Source organism: Cervus canadensis, chromosome 5 (genome assembly GCF_019320065.1).
Source record: "Cervus canadensis isolate Bull #8, Minnesota chromosome 5, ASM1932006v1, whole genome shotgun sequence".
NCBI lineage: Eukaryota > Metazoa > Chordata > Mammalia > Artiodactyla > Cervidae > Cervus > Cervus canadensis.
The window spans coordinates 26,867,240-26,880,121 of NC_057390.1; the positions used below are offsets into that span (position 1 = coordinate 26,867,240).

Genomic DNA, 12,882 nt, shown 5'->3' on the forward strand with positions numbered 1-12,882 from the left:
GCACTAACGCATCAACAGATGGTAACTGTCATGATCAACATCACCTCCACCACTGCTATTATCATGTGTTGGGTGGGCAAAAACAAAAACCCAACACGGAAGTGGCCCATTCTCCTAGTGACAGAAGTACTCAGGGTCAGGCACAAAGCGTACAAATAAAACATCTGTATCTCAGAGGTCTGGGAGATTGAATAAAGGTATGAATCAGGCCAGGAATGAGAGATGGGTAGGGGCTGGCGGTACACTGGAGAGGTTTGTGCCCTCTCCTAAAGGCATACAAACAACTTATTTTAGAATTCCAGTGCTAGCCAAGCAAAATCCTCTGCTGGTAGAACATGGCCTATGGGTGACTGCTTTTCACCTCTTGAACTAGGACCATCACTCAAGCTGCCCTGAATGAAATTAGAAAACAGGATTCCTAGATTTCAATGTGTCACTACTATTTTTTTCCTAGTTTCTCGTTTATAAATCTATTTTTGTTCCAGAGGATAAGTTACAGTTTTTAATTATAGCAACTTAGGAAAGTACACAGGTGCATAAAGGAGAAGAAAATAATACACACAATCTTATCATTCAGAAGCAACTCAACCTGTAGGGATTTTTTTCCTCCAACTCTAGCTAGGCAGATTTTTTTTCTCCATAATACAAGTATGAATCCAGCTTTTTGACTGGATATTTGAACATTTTATTTAAGACTCTTGGAAACTTAATATTAAATGATTATAGATTAATCAATTACATAGACATACTTAATCCAGTCTTTTTTTTAAATTGAACATTTTTTCTCAGTTCAATTATTATAGGTAGTACTATAATAAGTTTATACAAAAAATTTTAAATTAACTTGCTCCTCTGGGACACAATTCCTAAAAAAGAATTGGTCAAAACAAAATAGGACATTTTAAAGTCCTTTATAAATAGTGTCAGTCTCCACACTGAAATAGTTACAAAGGTTGACAGGCAACCAAAAGGAGAGTGGAATGCCTTTTTGGCTACCTGTTCACCAACATGGGTCTATGGGTATTCTTAACACATATATCAAATCAGGTTACCAAAATTGCTCCTTTCACATCATCAAAATAAGGGAAATGGATTTAAACTCTTATTTAAAAAGTGACTCTGAAATTAATGCCACTATGACTTCAATGTTTTATTATTTTTACTGATCATGCATTAAAATGTACTGACCCTCTGAAATCTTCCTCTACATTGATACAAATGGATATGGTATGATTTTATTTCAATTATCTAAGTTATGGGGGAGCAAAACCAGGGTGAGATATTGAAATTTAGGGACAGTATCAAAATTACCATTTTAGCCAATATTTTCCCTGAATATCAACCCTGAATTTCTGTTTCAAAGCTATAAGTTAAAACACTGAGTCTTGTAACATACTTGGAGGGCATACTGTCCAGCATTAGCTCACACTCTTGTGTATACGCTACAGAATGTAAAGTCTAGAATTGACCTAAAAGTAAAGCAGCGGCAACATGCCAGCTTCAGTTAATACAAAATGAATAATCATCCTGAGTCAGCTGTTTAATTAAATGTGCAATGGTATGAGTTGAGAATTGTGAAGATCAGTGCTTCAGAAAAGTGGTCAGGATCTACAGTGATTGTCTCACCTCTCTACCTTAAGACAGTTGAAACCAGGTATCATGTGTAGATGTTCAGGGTTAATACCTCCACATAATACAATAAGTAGTGTCATAAACTTCAGAAGTAAAACTATTGTTTTACATTTTCCAGTAGATAGCACGGGACCACAAAAACCCCACAAGCCAAAGATACTAAGTTTTCTAATTTATCCCATTAAACTGTTATATGGAAATCAAATACAAGAAAAACTAGGCATTTGAAAAACTAAAAATCATTGCCATTAGATGTTAATAAATTGATACACTTCAAAGCACTAATAATCAGTTAACTATAATAAGATATGGAATTCAAAGTTCCTTAAGGGCAGGGATCATGTATTTTGTGACTCCTATGATTTATAGCATATTGCCGTTGAAACTGAAGGCAGAATATAATTATTTGCTAAGTGTATTAATAATATTAATAAGCTATATTTGTATAGTATCATACACAGAATATTTTTCATAGTATTTTAACATAATGAATTAAATTGTTAAGTCCTGGTAGCAACATGTTTATAAACATATTAGATCTTCCATGCTGGGAGAAACAATTGCAATATTCCTAAATTTTTTGTGCTCTGTAACATTAATTGCAAAATAAGTTCTTCTCAGTTAGCATCATAAAGTAAAGCACTGTCCTGGTCCATTAGATGTTCAAGGGAGGGAACAAGGGAATGACTATGTATGTCAATTAAAGCAATTACAGAACAGAAAGATGTTGGGATGAATATCCATCAAATTAGTTTTAGAACATATAAGAAGCATCAGAGTTTCGGAGGGGGGGAAAAAAGGCAAAAGTGCCCTATCTTGGCTGAGTAGCACTATTAAATTCAGATGCAGGGTTCTATTTAGTTTGGACAGGTCCCAGCCACAGAACAAAGTCAGTCTGTCTTAGTACCATAACTGAATTCTACAAGTTAACAGCTTTTCATGAAAAGCTGCCATTTCAAAATGTCAATCAAATCTGAGCATAAGTGGGAACTCCTGCAGAAATAACCAGCTGCAGGTTTGAAAAACATTTTTCACTGAAAGTGGAAACACAAAAGATGTTTGAATGGGATCTCTTTTCATTCCTGTAACAGTAGACGGCCATTTTCACAACATCAAGGACAGAAAACAGAGGACAAAATTGCAAATAATGTCTTGAAAGGACTATTTGCAGGGGTGATGACTGATGCAAGTTACAAATGACAGAATTATTGGCAAATGGGAACTCATTAATATGAAATTGTTTGTTTCTCATTAACTGATCACAGTCCCAGACTATTCTTTTAATTGTGCCTAAATGATTATGCCATACAGAATGAAATGTAGCCTTAAGTTTTGACATTTATTTCAATTTCTTTACAGAAATTGATGAGGGTATTGCCTGACTTTATGAGGGAAAAAAATCCACCAATTGTAGTTTATGAACAAATAAAAAAGAAACATTATTTCACTTTTCAGAAAGTCAAAGATGGTAAAAAATACCATGCATAAATAATGCACCTTTCCTCCAAGGAAAATTCCCTTGTAAGCAATGATGCAATAAAGTGAAACTAAATAACAGAGTAGTAAATATGATATACCATCAGAGTTTAGAAAGGAGTAGAAAGGAGATGGGGCTTACTCAGGGAGATGAACATTAGGAAACAAGACTACAGAAGATCTGACACCATGCTACGTCTCCAGAGGCATAAGACAGCATAAAGATCAATCAGAAAATAACTTTTAAAGATTGTTTCACAACTTGAAGAAAGTTATACAATACAAATATCCTCCTTTCTTTTTTACATCACACGCTTCAACAAATCATTTTTCTTTTCCATTTGTTGGCAGCCAACGGAAGAGTTTAAGTTCATAGTAATGATGACTCCTCTAACACCAATACAATCGTCTGGCTATCTAATCAGCTCTCAGTGCTGATTTCCTTTTATACAAATGAAAGGTAAAATTAAAACTCGTGTAAAAGTCTCTATCCATACCTTAAGGTTCTATCAGAATTTGGGGGGCCTCCCAACAGTTGAGATTTAGAGAACTTGTTTGAGCTTTGTTTATTTATTGTACCTATGTACCCTTGTTTATTTAACGTAACCTATATTGTCACTTAAATATGAAAACAAAAAAGTAATTTAGAAATTAAGACTTTCCAACCTCAGATAAATGCTAAAAGTTGTTCAAATCAAAAAGTGCTTTCATATGGCACAGGATAGATAACTCATGGACAATAGAATCTATCTTCTTTTACTTCATAAAAAAAGTTCAATCTCTCATTTTCAGAAATTCAGACTTTGTTTTTATTGACACAAAAATTAACACACAACTATCTCAAATGCAGATTTATTTCATTTTAGTAAGTATGGTCTTATTAACATAATTATCTCCAGCCCATATTATCATTCTAGCTCAAATTGTGGTTTCACTCATATTTGTATACCTGGAAATTTCTCTTGGGCTCATACTCAACAAGAGCCAAGCCTCCGAATAAGCATCTAACAATATCTGTATAGAAAATTAAGCAGAGATATAAAGTCTCACTAATCTCTCTCAATTGTTCCAAAAGAACTTCACTCGTGTTCAGAATATACTATTCACATTCTCCATTTTAAAGAGAAAATACAAACTCTTTTATCCTAATTTGAGTAAATGAATTCAATTTATATATACATATATATATGTTTCCAAATACATGATAGTTAAGCCTTGGCTCAACAGCACCTCCTGCTTTAAGAACTTTTCACTTAGTATGGCAGCATTCGTAGGTCTTCCACATTCAATATTTAGTTCCAAATGCTTTTAATGCTTGTGTTCAAACAGCTGTATGAGGTTGTGGAGCTTGTTTAAAAAAAAAAAGAAAAACTGTTGGGCAGGGGGAGGGCATGAGTTGGTTACCAGTTGTCACCCAAAGATAACAGTTACTTTTATTGGGGTATTACAAATGCAAATGGTTAATGTGGTATAAACTGTATACTAGATTTTAGTTAGAATGTCTAAAGCTATCACACAAGGCATTCATCTGTGTTCCCTGTTTATGGGAATGAAATATGTAGTCATTTGAAGTCCACAATATGTATACTGTGTTTGTAATAACTGCAGATTTTACAAGCACATTATTCTTTCCATTAGGATTAAAACCTCACCGAATAGCAATTTGTGAAAGAATTCTAGCAGGGCCCCGAGCCCAGAACTCTGACCTCTGATGAGATGCTTGGCAGCAACAAACTCTGGGTCTAGGCAAAACATCTGGTTTGAGTTAGACTTCCTGAAAAAATAGCCCCTGTACTGGGGAAACTGGTATTCACTCAGCTTTGTATATATACTTTGACTGACTTCAACACTGCTATAGGAAAAAAGAGAGAGAGAAAGAAAAGACTTTACCAGAATGCCTGTCAATCACGACAGACTCCTTGGTGGCCTCTCTAGAATTAAGCTCTCTTATTAGCTAGAACAGTCTTTCCATATTTCTTGGGTATCTCCCCCCACATTACAGCCTAATAGAATGTAAAATAACTTCAAAATAAGTTCAGATTTTTGACTAGCAAACAGAAAAATACATTATTTTTCTTTTAATCACTCAAGAGGAGGAATCTCTGGTTAATTTTGACTTATTCTATTTACATACATGGAGGGGAAAAAGGTTAAGACCATAGTGATTTGAGGGCTCCTATAAATTTGGTAAATACTAAACCTGAAAAAAATTAAATGGCTTCTAATCAAGGTTCCTTTCTTCTAAAATGATAAACTTAAATGCAGTAAAATGTTTGGCTTTTCTGGTGGTTCAGCAGTAAAGAATCAGCCTGCAATGCAGGAGATGCGGAGATGTGGGTTGGATCCCTGGGTTGGGAAGATCCCCTGGAGGAGGAAATGGCAACCCACTCCAGTATTTTTGCCTGGAAAATCCCATGGACAGAGGAGCCTGGTGGGCTACAGTCCAAGGGGTTGCAAAAGAGTCGGACAGGACTGAGCGGCTAAAACAACAAAGTAGGACAACAGTGAGTATTTATTGTGAAGAGGTTCTTTGAATTTTTGCAAATTTAATAAAAACCACAATTCAAAAATGATTCCTCTGATAAATAATCTAGAGAAAAATGCTCTGGATTAACATGAAACAATAATTTGACAACAGGGGATTATCTGAAGGTTCTCTGGCAAACTTTCATCTTCTGATTAGCAGGTCCAGTACAACAAATATGGAATGGAAATCCATTCACTGCAATTAATAGTTCACTTAAACTCGTTAAAATGAGACCATTAAATTATTTCACATTCTTATACATACGATCTTTTTTTTAAAAAATATAATTGACTTATAACATTGTGCTAGTTTTGGGTGTACAGAAAAGTGTACATCCACTCTTTTTCTAGATTCTTTTCTCATACAGGCCATTACAGAGTACTGAGTAGAGGTTTTTGTGCTGTACAGTAGGACCTCCCTTCTGGTTACATTTTATACATAGCAGTGTGCACATGTCTTTTGAAGCACTGTTTTTACATGTCAGACTGAGACCGGCCCCAATCTATGAACGGTGCTGAAAGACAAAAGGCAGCATCAGGTGAGTTGTTACAGCCAAAGGTTAACGTTTGGACCTAAACACAAAAGCAGGATATTCCAATGCAGTACTCTCTACCTTGACTGTGATTTGATTTGAGTCTCTAGTAAAAGCAAATATATAACCCAGTTTATACCACTGTCAGTAATGTAAGATTAAGGTCATGTGGGATAATAATTCAAAGCATGATTTCAACTTTGAAGAGCCTGGGAGAGTTCTGTCAGTCTCAGAGGATGGTAAACTGACATTTTACCTTTCTATATATCATCTTAATTTAATTATTACCTTCGTGAACAGAAATACAAACTAATTTTAGTTTGTATTTAGTCTTTGGGAGAATAGTGTGGGACAGAAAGCAAATTAATAGTACAAATTTACTTTTCTGCCCAGTGGCATTGCTAAGGACTCCACTGAACAGGAACACGTTGCTTCAACATGTATGAGCAGTCTGCAAACCATACTTTTACCAAACTTCAGGAAGCTATTCAGGAATAACTCAAGATTATTTATGCCCTGCTTAAACATTAAAAATAAACTCTTATTGATCAAACTCAATCCAGAGTCTGCTCCACGTTCCTCAGGACCGCATGAGGCACATGCACGTGTCTGCTTACTTATCACAAAGTATGTGGTTTTTAATGTATGTCACAGTCATTATTCAGCAAATTATACACTTGGTACTATCTCCAAATGATACAATTTTAAAAAATTGATATTTCTACCACAAAGTCTAATCATTTCTATTATAATCAGAATCAACAAAATAATCATGGAAAATAAAACATTTTGCTTCTCCAAGCTCTGTTTCTTCAATCCATGATTTTTATACATTTTAACATGAAATGTTCCTTTGCCAACTTTGAGTAAAATACCATAGAGCTTAACTTCAGCACTTCCTTTCTCTACACCCTTGCAACCTTCTTTTGTACACACACCATATACACAATCCCTCTAATTTCTTAGCTCACCATGAACTGAAATGTTTCGAGATACTCATTTTGATACAAAATAACAGTTAATAATGAACAAAGTGACAAACTTCCCATTTAAATATATTTTCGAAAGAATGTCATAAAATTAAATATAGATTAATAATAGCAACTTTCTGTAAACACATATTTACTTTTCTACTCAAAACAAGGATAAACTAAAGCTATAGTGTTCATTCTAGAAAGAAGGAAGAAGCATTTTTAAAACTGTGTAAGCATTCATGCAGAATTACACATATTTATATACTGCAGGTATACGGTAATAGACTTAAGGATAAAGTTTTTAAAAATAATCATTACCTGGAATGCACATATAAATTATTTTTCAAAGTCTGCTTTTCCTTAAACCTGACCATGAAACAATTCGTATCTGAGTCAGAGCACAAACATCAAGGAATATGACTTGACACCTGCAGGGTTTTTGTCTGATGATGATAAAAGAGAAAGTTATTATCCTAATGCTGAAGGCCACTTTGAGAAACCCTCTGAAGCACAAGAAAGGGGATTCCTCTGTCATCCTCTTTATGACAGAAGTAACAAAGAAAACGCTCTCCTCCTGACCTAACTTTGGAATATACATAGTTCAATTCTGAGAGTAGAGATCTAAAAACTGAGTATGACAACGAATAGTAACAAAAACTAACACTGGCGATTTTCTATTCTGGTAGTACTTTTATACTGGAATTAAACAGCAGTTTTCTTTCCAAAAGGCATAAAGAGCATTTCACTGCTAACCCCCTGCATTTTTTAAAGCTATGGCCACAAAGGCACATTTATAAAATAAGCCCCCACTTGTTAAAACTGTAACATTGCCACCATCACTAGAGTTTCACCTTAGTGACTTAAACAAATATAAATAAAGTAATAAACACTATATGTTTTATAGAGTTCTATGAACCAGCAAAAGAAAAAAAAAATCACCTTACAAAATAACCTCTTGGCAAATGCAAAAGAAAAGCTAAATTTGGTTTGCCCATATTTTCTGAGTTCCCAGAATATAAGAAGCAGCTAGGGGAAACTTATTTAACTGAAAGACTTTAGCTTTTTTCATTTTCCACATTAGCCTTTTTGGAAAGCAAGGGGAAAAAAGTATTAAACAGGAAAGGATGAAAGAAGTAGAGAAGGGCAATCAATGTACTAAGAAGTAAATGGGAGTTTAAAACTAGGTATCTTTCATATTTAAGATGACCTTGATAGAAATCTTTGTACTGACTGAGGTTAAATGTTGAAAATGAGCTCTGTAAAAATCATACATGATGACTTGCTATCCTGAGTGGTCAAAACGTTCGGTAAGTAAATAACTCCTTTTGCTTTCCCATCATTAAGTTATGGTAAAGCTCTTCATGTTACTGCTATCTGACGGCTGTACTGTAAACTGTTCCACTCAGAACTGAGGAATAAAAATTTCAATGGCTACTGTCATATGAACAACTTTAAAAAATATATTGTTTCAGACTTGTTAATATACTAATGGAGATTTTATAGAGTTTAAATATAATTTTTGAGTCATCACCTGTATAACAGCAATAACAACAACACTTATTTTATATAACTCCAAATTATATACAGTTGAGTAAATTTTAATTTGTTTTCATTTAAGGTCTTCTAAAGTTGAGGCCAGCATGTTGAAGAAAAATATTAAACTATCTATAACGCTGTGTCAACATATGATGCTACCGGGAATGGTAAGTGAATTAATTTTCCAAGGAAAATTAATTACTTATGACTTACAGTTGTAAAAGCAAACAACGTAACACTGGATTAGGGCACATTTAATTTCTGTTTGTAGTAGCGATTAAATTAATTTTATATAATTCATGGTATGTAATGGAAAGCAGAACAAAAATGAAATTCTAGACAATGACTGACACAGAAAAATGTATATATTTATGAAGCCGATCCAAAAATAAGGGTCATGGATATTAATCACTGGATAATAAAACAGTAATTTTAATAGCTCTAGAATAATGGATTTTTAGCACAGTTTTTGAGAAAACTTTACCAAAAAAAGTCTAACAGAGAAACAAAAAACTGTTAATAATACCCTGTAATATCTCCTGAATCTCTCCCTCTCCCCCTTAAAAAGGCATTCAGAATAAGGTTTTGCACATCTTTTATTTATAATGATAACTTTTGTTCATTTAGATTTTGGGCAGCTAAAATTAAACATATCAGTAAACAACTGGGGGACGAAGTTCTTAAAATTACAACTAAACTCTCTTCCCCTGATACCCAAAGAGCAAGGTGCTTCTAAAATGGATCATCTGTGATTCATTTAATTGAATTATGTACCTGAGTACTACTAAGACAACAGATTTTGGTAACTAATAGGGCCCTAAGAATACATGTACAGCTGTACATATAAAAATATTCATCTTTATACCCCACCACGTCCTACCTGTTCCAGTTAAGCTAGACATAACCTTTTAAATTTGGACTCCATGGTGCAGCTCATGTATTAAAGAATTAAGTCTTGCCCTGACTCTAATTGTAATTAAATAGTTTAAAGTAACTACTAGAGAATGAAATGAAAGAGCATAAACACACCCAAATAACAGAAATAAAAATTATACATACATAAATATACTTTCCTTAAAATTTTACCTTTTTACAAATTTTAAAGTATTCCCGTTTGTAGTTACACCATCTATCACAAAGACAGTATCCCACATTATCTTTAAAAATATATAGGTATATAGAGAAAAATTATTATTTATGTAATGCCTTTGAGAATGAAGAGAAAAAATTACTGAAAATATTCTAAATTCCATTTTAATCTTAAATCTATCAAAGGAAGAAGAATTTGTGACATTACTTTAGAGTTAATGAAAATAAAAATTTGTGGCACCATAGTTTTTAAGGGATTTTTTTTGGAAGTAACTCAGTACTGTGAAAAGATTCGCTAAGGACAGAAAATCTGCCATTCTTAGAGAAGCTGCGTTTTAATCATGATTAGAAAACGTTTTTGCTCTATTTTGAAGAATAAAACTAAATAAAGCAATAGAAACCTCACCTTTCTGGCTTGTTTTCCTAAAACCCAGGGTTACTCTTATTTCAAAATGGACCTCATTCAGCATAATCCAGATTGAAAAGGGTTCGTTTATAAAATGTCCTCTATATGTTCTCTTTGGGGTAAGAGGCACATTCAGCCTTTTTTTTCTTCCCCCAGCTAGTAAAGCTATCCAAGGAGGCTGTAACATCACCTTGGACTCTCAGAAAATTTAACTTTCCTTCCATTCTTGGCTTCCACATTGGAACAGGGTTGTAAGAAGACAGAAAAAGAAAGAACAAAGGAACAAAAGTGTGTCCTTCTGCACGAAAAAGAAATCTACTGTGGTGCCCACATCAGTCCTGCCTAACACCACTCAGGAAAAAAGAACAAAGGCAAGAAAGACAAGAAGAAAAAGGAAGGAAAAAAGAAAAGGAAAACAAGGGAAAGAAAGAAAAAGAAGGAAGGGAGAGTGAGAGGGAGAGGAGGAGGAAAGAAAAGAATGAAAGTGAGAGACAGAAAGAAAAAATGAGAGAATACAGAATCCTTTTCTGATTGGCAGTAGAGTCCCCAAGACAGAGAAGTTACACTGAAACTCCCTCATTAGAAGGCACACACAAAACACCCTCTACATTCTCTTAAGACTGAAATGAATTTCAGAACTCTCCTCAAGCATCCTTCTTTTATTACAACCCATATCCATATTTCAGTAGAATCACTACAGGGGAATCACTAATTTTTTATCTAAACTATGACATTTTGGCAAATGCTACACAACCAGCCATAAATCTACAACAAGCCTCAAATACTAAAGACTTGGTAATTATATGATGAGAAACAGCTTGATTATGGGTAAGGCAAGGCAGGCTGTCAACAAACAAACAGCTGTTTCTTATTGACAACCCATAACCAAATTGTGCATCCCGACCAACTGAGGAGTTTGTGTCTGTCGTTGCTGTTGTGTTTGTTTTCAACTATTCTCCCTTCTTCCCCTCCCACCTCCAAAACACGGAGTCAATTTAAACATTAGATGTGAACCACAACAGAAGAATCAGATACGCAAGGATAACAAGTAAAGCACTATAGACTTACAAAACATTCTCTAGGTAATAACTAACAGAAGTTTAAAGTGTACTTTCCAATTCAACTTCAAATGCCTATCTGTCCCTGTGCAACACGTCCTGTCATTACTATTTATACGAGGCAGCTCAGGCAATGGGCCTGTTTCCTCATTCCTAGATTATGACCACAGCAATGCGGCCACTCTGATTCTTTGTTCTGGAAGCTTTCCCCACAGATTCTTCTGTCCTCCCTTCTAGCAGAGGCCATGAACATGCTTATACCTGTCAGTGTGAACTAAATGACCTCTAAGGTCTCCTGTGGCTTGATTCTAGGAATACTTGAGAAGATTTGAATAAATAATAGGAAAAAACAAAACCTTAACATAATAGATTTAAAAACAAACCTACCAGCATAAATAGAATCTGCTTACTTTTTATTTTTGGCTGTGTAGCTTGTAGTTCCCTGACCAGGGATTGAACCTATGCCCTCAAGCAGTGCAAGTATGGAGTTCTAACCACTGAACCATCAAGGAATTCCCTGGAATCTGTTTGATGGTTCCATCATATGAAATAAAATCACTTTCACACTTACACCTTCAGGCATTTTCATATATATATACACACACACACACACACACACTCTGTTTAACAGTTATTCAGAAACCATATAGGTAACCCAATTTTATTTTTCAACAAGGCATGAAAAAAAAATTACTTTCCCAAGGTCACGAAGCAAATGCAGCTAAACTGAAATAAGACCACAGTTCCCTTTGGTGCCCTGGGGCTTTGTGTTCCACTTCAAAGAACCACACTGAAATGAGGAAAGGACCAGTAAGAATGTTTATGCAATTTCAGTTTAAATTCCCTTTAAACACACCCTGAATTATAATTACCCAGCAGAAAGGAGGGGCATATGTCAATGAGCATAGTTACATGCCCCAGGTATGACCAAGTATTTTAATCTAGAATCCAAATTTCCTTTGCAGACTTAATGATAAACAGCATTTATCTACAAGAAAATAGCTCCTGTCTCCCTCTCAGTGTTCCACTTTATTTAAACCATGCCTTTCTTCCCTGGTATCTCAGTTGGTAAAGAATCTGCCTGCTGTGTGGGAGACCTGGGTTCAATCCCTGGGTCAGGAAGATCCCATGGAGAAGGAAATGGCAACCCACTCCAGTAATCTTCCCTGGAGAATCCCCATGGACAGAGGAATATGGCGGGCTACAGTCCATGTGGTCACAAGAGTCGGACACAACTTAGTAACTAAACCACCACTACCATCAAGCATAATGGGCTGGATGTCTTCCATATTCTGCTGCCATCGTGGGGTCTAAGTCCAGTTAATACTACTCTGGTAGCATGCCCATGAATTCATCTTTTGGAAAACTCATAAAGTTGCTTAAATACATCAACACACATCTGAGTAGGTTTCAAATCATAAACGAGAGCAGAATCTTTTTTTTTTTTGTAAAGTCTGGTTGTATTTCACACCATATGAAGAGAGGTGACTTGAATAATAAGGGGCAAGGGAACAGACTATCTCCTCAAAAAGAAGCCCATAGGAGGGTAGAAGGCAGACAAAGAAAGAGCTACATAAGCAAGAGGACACAGCAGGAGAAAATACAGAGAAAGGCAGAGAAGAATGGAGGCCACACATTTGGAATCAAGGTTT

At 35.0% G+C, this 12,882-nt stretch overlaps 1 protein-coding gene and 1 non-coding gene across 4 annotated transcripts in view; both read right to left on the reverse strand.

Annotated features, from left to right (window-relative positions):
• SRBD1 (S1 RNA binding domain 1) overlaps window positions 1–12,882 on the reverse strand; it is a 228,083-nt gene that overhangs the window by 60,439 nt on the left and 154,762 nt on the right. The window lies entirely within an intron of this gene.
• On the reverse strand, window positions 11,669–11,742 carry TRNAA-UGC. The gene has a single exon. It is a non-coding gene; the product is annotated as a tRNA-Ala (tRNA).